The following is a 9,741-nucleotide window of genomic DNA, read 5'->3' as shown; positions in this document are numbered from 1 at the left end:
TCTCTCTCTCTCTCTCTCTCTCTCTGTCTCTCTCTCTCTCTGATGGATAGGGAAGGGAGAAATATTTTTAGTAACATAAGACAATCTTTAACACGTACAATCGATGGTGGTTTCTCCTCAATGTGAATACAAGCATGCCAAAACGCCTGCTCTCATGAACACTGGGGAAATGTCCCTTAGGTTTGACTGTTAAAATGAAACTACATCCTATGTCATTAGAGAATTGTAAATTACAACAGCGAGATACCACAACACCCCTATGAGAACAGCCAAAATCCTAAACGGTGACAACAAGAAATGCTGGCAAGGATGTGGAGCAATAGGAAGTCTCATTCATTGTTGGTGGAAATGCAAATGGAACAGCCACTTTGGAAGACAATTTAACAGTTTTTTACAAAATTAAACACATTCTTACCATACTATCCAGCAATCACACTCCTTGGCATTTACCCAGAGGAGCTGAAAACTTTTAATATTCAAACACCTGCACGTGGATGTTTACAGCTGCTTTATGTGTAATGGTCAAAACCTGGAAGCAACCAGATGTCCTTCAATAAGTGACGGATAAATAAAAAACTATGGTCCACCCAGACAAGGGAATATTATTCAATACTAAAAATAAATGAGTTACTGAGCCATGAAAACACACAGAGGAACCTTAAATGCATACTACTTAGAGCCAGTATCAAAAGGCTACAAACTGTTTGGTTCCAACTATATGACAGGCAAAACTATGGAGACAGTAAAAGAAACAGAGGCTGCCAGGTGTTATGGGGGTGGTGGGGGAATGAACAGGCAGAGCATAAAAGATTTTTTGGGCAGTGAAAATACTGTGTGACACTATAATGGTGGATCCATGACATTAGACATTTGTCAAAACCCAGAGACTGTGCAACACCAAACTTGAACTCTAACGTACTATAAACTCTGGGTGATGAGGATGTGCCAATGATAACAAATGCACCAGTCTATCATGTGAGAATTTGATCTTGAAGGATTCTGTGTGTATATGGGGGGAAGGAGGTACATGAAAAATGTAAGTGCCTCTGCTCAATTTTGCTGTGAACTTAAAACTACTTTAAAAAAATTAAATCCATTTAAACAAAACTTTTAAGACTTCTTTGAATAATCACTTATCTTAATATATATCACAAGTTTTAGTCATGAAATAAGTATTTGTTACCTGTCAAATTTCGAATCAGAAATCAAGGAGGTAACAAATGTGAGTTGAGGGACTTATTCTTAGCTCACTGCATTCATTAACCTAAAGACATGTACCTCTTCAACGAGATTCATTTAATGATGCATTTTTAAAGCCTGGGTCACGTAACTCAGTAAACTATTCACTCAAATTGCCGTTGTCAAATTCCACTATGTAGCAAAATTAAATGCTGTTTTTTCATAATACACGAGTGGCTTTCTTAGCAAACACGAATTAATTGTAATTACATATAATCCAGCATGCAGACACAGAGAGGAATCAAGATTTTAAACAAATTAATTTTTAGAATAAGTTTACATTCAGCTGAGTTTACTTTAAATCTATATAACCCAGGGGCATTTTCCCAGACTGTCATTTTCAATTGCCATGGCGAACTCTCCCTGAAGAGGTGCTTCTAAAACTGAGATTGATTAGGAATTATTCTTCAAATTTAGTTATTTCATCAAAAACTCTTAACAAAACCAGCAATAATGATACCACGGCTATAACGCAAACACAATCTAAAAGCTCACATAATAGTAGTGACTAGTCTGCATTTCTCTACCCATAAGCTCTTACCCAGCAGATTTCCCTATCAAAGTCAAAACCACCATCATGACTGGCAAGATTAAGGTATGATAGATGAAACCAAAGAACAAATACAAACTGTACAAGAAGGTATTCCAACTCGGTGCCACCAACAGAAGCAGTGGAAGCAGCAAACAAAGCATGTTGTTTCAACACATAAAGAATTAAGTATGTATTTAACAGAAAATCTTTTTCTGTTTGTGATACTAGGCATTGAGCAAATTATCTTAGCAGTGTACTGAAGCTCTGAAACTTTAACAAATATATTTTTTCTAAGCAGATAACAAAGCAACAGATTCAATATATAATAACTTTTTAATTATTCATGGTTAACTAAAATTCAAACGTTATTTAAAATTTACAATTATAAAAGAAACTGCTATAACAAGCATATCAATTATTTAAAAGCAAGGTTTAGAAAAAGTAATAACATGCCAAATGAAAAGGTTATCTTGTGAGAATCATGGTAAATTTACAATCAGAAAGACAGGATTTGAAGCAATGTGCATAATATAGTGGAGGATATCATAAGACAAAGTGGCAAACTTACCCATACACTTTCAACTATTTGAAAATTTCAGCAGAAATAACTGCATCTCATCAGCATGGCATGTGTACAAACCCAAGTTCCTATCCCTACACCACTAGTGATTAGTTAGCAACGACACATGAATATTGACTTTCACATCTATCCTGTTTGATTTGGTATAAAATTCAGACATTTCAGGTGATACTACAGAGCTTCATGCCTTCAATATGAAGTACAGAAGATACTGGATACTGATTGGCCTAAAACAAGATTTTTTTAACATAATCACCTTGTAGGACTATTCCTGTATGAGGGCTCTAAATAGTACATTAAGAAGTCAAAAGCAGAAGTAACAAGTTAAATGGACTCTTTTGCTATTAAATCAAACTATTTAGTAATTAAACAAAATTCTTATTCGTATTATACATATCAGATATGCCAAAAACATGTTTACTTCCGTTGAATACTTCTATTTGCCAATCTTGACTCTCCTCTTCTTCAATCCCTTGAAAATGGTAAATATTAGCTAAAAGGTCTTACCATTCTGAACCAAGTAATAGGAGAATTTACCATTTCAAATTAAAAGACATGAGGTATACCTACAACAGTGGAATAAGCCAATCATATCATTTCGAGGAAGGGCGGGGGAAGGTCCACAACAGTGCTGAGACTGCTCAACTCCCCTGCCAGCCGGCCCCTCGTGGAGAACCTTCCTCTAAACTCTGTGGACTTTTTGGCTCCATCTCCTCTCACACTCCGCAGAAGGACTCTGCACCTGAAACCCTCTAAGTCCTAGACACAACCCTGGGCTTGATCCACCTCTGCACCTTCCGTGGTACCCAGCACTCTACGCTGAGCAGGAAAACTGAGCCATCTTTCCTTGCTAAAGGGAGCCCTCCGAGGCCTCCTGTGAGTCTAATGCTCTGAAGGGGAGTTCAAGTGGAATCGCACATTGGGAAGTTGGGTAAGCTGAAAACCAAGCACAAAAACTGTTGGTTATTTGTTTTTTAAAATTTACTCTTCATTATGTGATTCCATTATGAAGTCTACAAAAATAAATCAAAAGTCGCATTTCAATGCCACCTGTGTTTCAAAACCACTGATGTTTTAATATCTGAGACATTAGTGCTGAGGTATGGTGGCCCATAAAAAACACCGAAAACTGTATGACTGAGCTGCGCTGGCATTGGAAAGATGAGACATCAAATAACTATTTAATTCTCCCAGCTCACATCTAAGTAACTACAAAGGTGCTTGACTTGAAAAATTTCAGAGCTCAATTAGTGGACAAAAAAGTCAAAAAATTAGAAAGCAATGTGATAAAAAAAAATCATATTAAAAGCGATACAGGATCACAGCTGGGGTGAGTAGTTAGAGGAGGTTATGTATATGCTGAGTATACGTACTTTCTCCTCAGAAACTCTAACGGAAGGTAAGACATAACAAGACATATAATTAAGTACAGTGGTGTCCTCTGATAGTGTATACACAAGGGTGTAGGGGAATCAGAAATCATTTCCATTCGGACTCATTCAGAAGACTTTGAAATAGAAATGATAAAACAGAGAAAAAACACTACTATAATCATAACATATGCTTAGAATGACCATACATCGTAGTTTGCCTGAGACAGCTCAATTTATGCTTGCTGTAAAAAAAAGTACTTTTAAATAGCACCCATATTCACTTCTCTCAGTTTGAATTAAACATTTTAATTTTACCTATATATGTTCAGATATTATCAAAACAATTAAATAATCCTTCTGAGAAGTGATTAAAGATTTCAGCAGCTGGTTAAAATTGATACATATCTTCAACCCAAATATCCCAAGTCATCAAAATTCTAAAGATTACCTCCAAGAGTATACATTATAAATATCTTTGTTTAATGACCACAAAAGTTTAGGTTCTAATTATGTCCCACAAATATTCAGAAAAGTTCATAGCTCATTATAGGAAATCAATTATTTTGGTAAATAAACAAAAACACATTAAGAAAATAAAAGTGGTCACAACTAGAACATATTTGAGACCACTGCGATTTAACTGTTGTTATCCATTTTGATTATCACCATCATGGCTACACCATGGAACTGGGTTGCCATTACACCAAGAGTAGGTAATAGCCTGCTCAGAACAAGTCCTGCCTAAACCCAACACCAAAACCTACAGCAAACAATTCTGCAGTGGTTTCCATGGGATGATGAAGCAGCTATGAAAATCCTTGTGAAATTGGTCCTTTGTTTCAATGCTGCTGTTTAAGACTTCCAAAAACAAAAACAAAAACACACAAGAAAAACAATCTTCTACTGCAATACAATCAAATTACTTGTTAGAACTAAATGATTTACAGAAAAAGAGTGATGGCCACATAGAACCCACAAAATGGCAACTTCTCTCAAAAATTCACAAACCATTTCAGAAAATGTATTTGTACCTACTCGTTACTAAGTGACCATGGATCAGTTTTCTCCACCAGTACCTAATGATGAAATTTTATTACTGGCTGGAGTTTCTGTTGTGAGTTTTTACAGGGCACATAATAAGGATATAATTAAATCAAGGGGTAATGCTTAGAGAAACGGTGCTCATTCAAGAAGCATAAAAGAGAGACTGATGGAAATTAGTGGCTGATTAAACATCAGGCCAAATTTGGCAATACTGATCAAGAGGAGGAAACATCTGAAAGAACAATGCTTGTCTCTAATCTAAAACAAAAGCCGTGAAACTCCAGTATCCACTGTAGAGCAGTGACGCTTTATCAGTTCTTCCCATAACTTTTGCTCTGATTTATAAGCCATGACTATCAAGGACACTAATTTGGACTCTTCAGGAACCTTGGTTCTAGAATATGAGGTGCTCTGCTCAATGAGCCTTCTAACACACTGGAAAAGAACATATAAATTAATAATTTGCATTTTAAATCATAAACTCTTCATGAGTTTAGTTAACGCGAGCCACTTTTCATAGACCGCCCTCAGCTCCCAGATTAGCCCTAGATCAGGGGTCAGCAAACTTTTTAGGTGTAAAGCCAGATAGTAAAAATTTCAGGCTTTGCAGACAACAGAGTCTTGATATAGTTTCATACAGTTGTGTCACAACTAGTCAACTCAGCCGCTTTTGGGCAAAGAAGCCATAAACAAAATATAAACACAGCTGTGGTCCAATAAAACTGTTCCGAAAACAGAGTGTGTTCAGATTTGGCCTGGCCTACCCTTGTCTGTTGACCCCTGGTCTACATGAAATAAAAACTAAAAATTAATACATCATTTGAGACAATACCCATTCCCTTTCTGAAAGCCCAATTATCAAGTGGGCACACCCAAACCCCAGAGTACTATTCACATAGAATGTGGTGCTATTTACGGTGTCAACTGTATGAATCCTGTCCCCCACAACTGAATGACTCTGAACCCTCCCTTCATTCAAATTTCCCCAGATCCCATAAAGATTCAACTACTACTCTTCTCATTTCAACAAATGGCCGGTGGTTTTCTGTCTTTGCTAATGAAAATAAGCAAACTGAAAAGCTTTTTAAAATGCAGATCCCATCGCTTCAACCCAGACTCATTGTATCAAGATATTTGGTGGATCTGATCTCAGGCATTTTTCTTTTTTTAAGTTCCACAGATATGCTTCCAGGGCTGAAAACTACTGGATTTAGCCAAAAGTGTGATCCATAAACAATGCATGAGAATCTACTGGGATCACAAAACAAATCAATTTGTAGGTTGGAGACCTAAGAACCCACACTTTTAAAAAGCTCCCTGAGTGTTTACGTGCTATTTAAAAACCTGCCACAGAAGAGGCCATACACCCTTTGCCTCTTGGCCCCACATCTCCTTAGCACTGCTGGCCCCCACTGTTATTGACCCTGAAAGCTGCAGTGGAACACCACCCACAAAGGAGCACGACTAGGTCAAATTACTGCCTCAGCACACACTTATGTTCAGGTTTACTATGTACGTGTGTTCAAATATCCAGGGTTATTCCCACCTATACAAATAAAAATAAAAATTCTTCAATATCAATTCATGTATATATTTGACAACAAATCTGAAAGTCTATTCTTCACTAGAAACCAAACGTTAAAAAAATTTTTAAACAAATAAAAAATAGAAAATAAAAACCAAACGTCAGTATATTTCATACCAGAAAAAGAAACTTCTAACAAATTAGCATCCGATCTAAATACTACCCCAATTTTCCTAAACAATGTATTTCATAACTACTATAACTACTAAAGCTACAATGACATTTAGGTATTTACAACATCATTTTCCCAAGAAAACAAAGTTTATTCTAGACATTACTTTAAAAAAATTCTAATTAAAATCTCCCCTATACTCCAACCCAAATTCTACCTACAAATAAAGGCTGGTACGCTGCAGTACTTAATGTTTAAAATACTTTAATCTACAGTAAGTGGGACAAGCCAGTATGAAAATAAACACAATACAACCATAAAAGACAATCTCATCAATTCTTATTAACAGCATAACCTCTTATAATGTGTCCAAAAACTATAAAACTGAAAAGCAGAAAAATTCAACCTAGTAAATATGATCCAGAAAATGGTTCAAATATACTCACTGCTATAGCATGGTAAAGAGAAACCTAAATGTAATGAAGGCACAACATAAAAACATATACATTGTAACAGCAGTCAAAAACCACTATGCTACAGGAGCAAAAAATAACATGTTTATTTTATAATTATCAGAGCTATTATCAAAAAGCTTGACTTCCTTTTAGGAGAAATAAAATATGAAAAAAAAAAAAGAATTTCTAATTGATGAAGTGCTGACATATCCTAGAAACTTAAAAATATATTATATGTATGTCATAAAATGATGAAGTTGAAGGCTAACAAAAAGCGTGACATGTATTTTCCCACGAATTTCCTGCAAGTACTTTATGTTCACAAAAATTATTATTCAAAGCGCAAAATATGGAAATCAGTATTTATTTTATACTTCAAAGCCAAAACTATTAGTGGTACTAGACTATTTCTAATAGGAATATTAAAAATGAGAAGTAAGGGCTTAAAACAAACCAAGTAAATCTAATCTTATGACATGGGCAAGCTTAACACTTACCATATGATTCCTCCCTTTAAAACGAACAGTGAAAAAATAAAAAGCACGTAAGAGGGCCTAATTTCAAAGCTTTTAAAACAAAAATAAATATTAAAATAGGTTGACAATTTTTTCCCAAAGTGTTTTCAAAGTAAATTTAAAAAAATAACTGATACAATCATTGCTTCAATGTTTTTTCCATTAACGCAAAACAGCCAAGATCTATAAAAAGCTTCTGATAATATTTCTTTAGTACTTAGTTAGTATATATCAACAAGCATCATGAAGCTAGGAACCAAATAAAATGGACACCAAAATGACGAAAAACGTGTCTCTATTCATAATTCCTCATCTCAAAAAGATCTAAAAATAGAATACAGACTATATTTTCCCCTAAATATTTAGTTCCATTGTTACATATTTTTTTAAATATGATTCCTCCTGAAAAATTAAGAACATAGTAACTTTGTGGCCTAATATGAGTATTAAATTAAATAAACAAACAAACAAACAAAAAACAAAAAATACCAACGCTCCAGCCCAAGGTTCAGCAAACTTTTTCTGTAAAGGGTCAAAGAGTTAAGTATTTTAGGTTTTGTGGGACACAAATACTTTTTGCCTAATATTCCTCTTTTTCCTAACCATCAACCCTTTAAAAATATAACACTATTCTTAGCTCTACAGTAGGGAGGTATGAAAATGAATAGTGGTCCCAGGCTACTTTGCAGACCTCTGCTCTAGCCAAATTAACCTTATGCTGCTTCAAATATGCAAAACATACTTCAACTACTTGAAAACAAAATATCTTAATATTAAAATATATAATCATCTAATTTTTCTAAGAGCATAATCTTGTGGAACAGTAAGTGATCTACTTTTGAAATGCCAATAAATCCATTAGTATTTTTAAATTTCTACTTTGTTTATTCCCAAAGTTCATTAAATACTTATAACTGTTACCCATCATTAAAATGAATTTTAAACATTAAAATTTTTTAAAAATTAAAAAAAAAAAAGTTAAGTGTTTCCGTTTTAAATTGTAGACACATTTCCAAATAGTTTAATAGAAAAGTAAAATTAAAACTGTCCTTCATGAATTGTATTAATGCCAGAGTATATATAAAGCACTGGTATATATATTTTTAAAAACTATAAAATGATTTCTGCAATAGTTTTGTAGTCAACTTAATCAAGTTTAAGAAAATACATTTTAATCATTTCCTTCTAAGTCCCCTAAATCACATGTATATGACAGTACTACAAATAGCTACGCATGTGCTCCAAGAATGTAAAGTTTATGCCAGAAAAATATTAAGAAAGCTAATCCCACCAACTTTATATAAGCAAGCACTTTAGTAAAAGAAACGTCCAGGTACATAAAAGGAGTAGGAAGAATTTTCTAATCCTCAATGGAACAAAAAAAGGTTTCCCTAAGAAGTATATCACATGTGGTTTACATCTGGAATGAAGAGCAAAAGCGCTAGTAACTAGTTTTCAAAATATGGCCTTGAAATATTTTTTATATTCCCCTTTCTTCCATAACATCATAAAAATCCTCACACTAATAAACCCAACAGATTTATTTTCAAATTTAACACCCAAAAAACCTAAAACCACAGTTTAAAATGTCACTATGCAAGTGTTGCACCCAAGGAAGAAAAGAAAATTGCAAAATAATGCTAGAGATTTCAAAAAAAATTACAATGCTTAAAAAACCTACTCAACTAATTTGGTAATGAAATTTAAAATTCAATTAAACTTGTCATATGTCTTAAAATAAAAAACTTTCCTAATTAAATGTAAATGCCACAGAATTTTCATTCAAAGGGTATTTATTTGATGGGAGGTAAGATAAAATTTCTTGCTGCTATACAAGTTAGGACTTATTTTACTGTGTGTGCATTCTTTCTAATAAAAAAGGTTTAAAATTTTTCCAGGAACAGAAAAATAGGATCAGAGTAGGTCAGAAACAAAGGCACCAATGACTTCAATACTTTTAGACTCTTACTAAAGAATCATGGCTTTTAAACAGCTAGAGAAAAAAATACTAATAAATATTTTTCAGAATAATGAGTTGTTGAGCTATCATTCATCTAAGGTGACAATGAAACTTTGTTAGTTATCACTAAGAAACTGTGGATTTCAACATACATGAAGTATCCTTCTTTGCTCTACCGTTTGCCTCCCCAAAACAAAAACTTGAGTCAGATCAAGTCTCTGGAACCAACTCCAATTTACGAGAAATTCAAGGATGAAGAAACTTGCTAAACATCACAAGGATAGAATCAACAAAATTCATGTGAGATACTTTACACAGGACTGTTTCTTTAAAAAAAAGGGAAAAA

General features: G+C 34.0%; 1 protein-coding gene across 1 annotated transcript in view; it reads right to left on the bottom strand.

Annotated features, from left to right (window-relative positions):
• PSPC1 (paraspeckle component 1) overlaps nt 1-9,741 on the bottom strand; it is a 58,067-nt gene that overhangs the window by 15,205 nt on the left and 33,121 nt on the right. The window lies entirely within an intron of this gene.

This window comes from Pteropus medius, unplaced genomic scaffold (genome assembly GCF_902729225.1).
Source record: "Pteropus medius unplaced genomic scaffold, Ma_sr-lr_union100, whole genome shotgun sequence".
NCBI classification, from domain to species: Eukaryota; Metazoa; Chordata; class Mammalia; order Chiroptera; family Pteropodidae; genus Pteropus; species Pteropus medius.
This window is presented reverse-complemented; position numbering and strand designations above follow the sequence as displayed.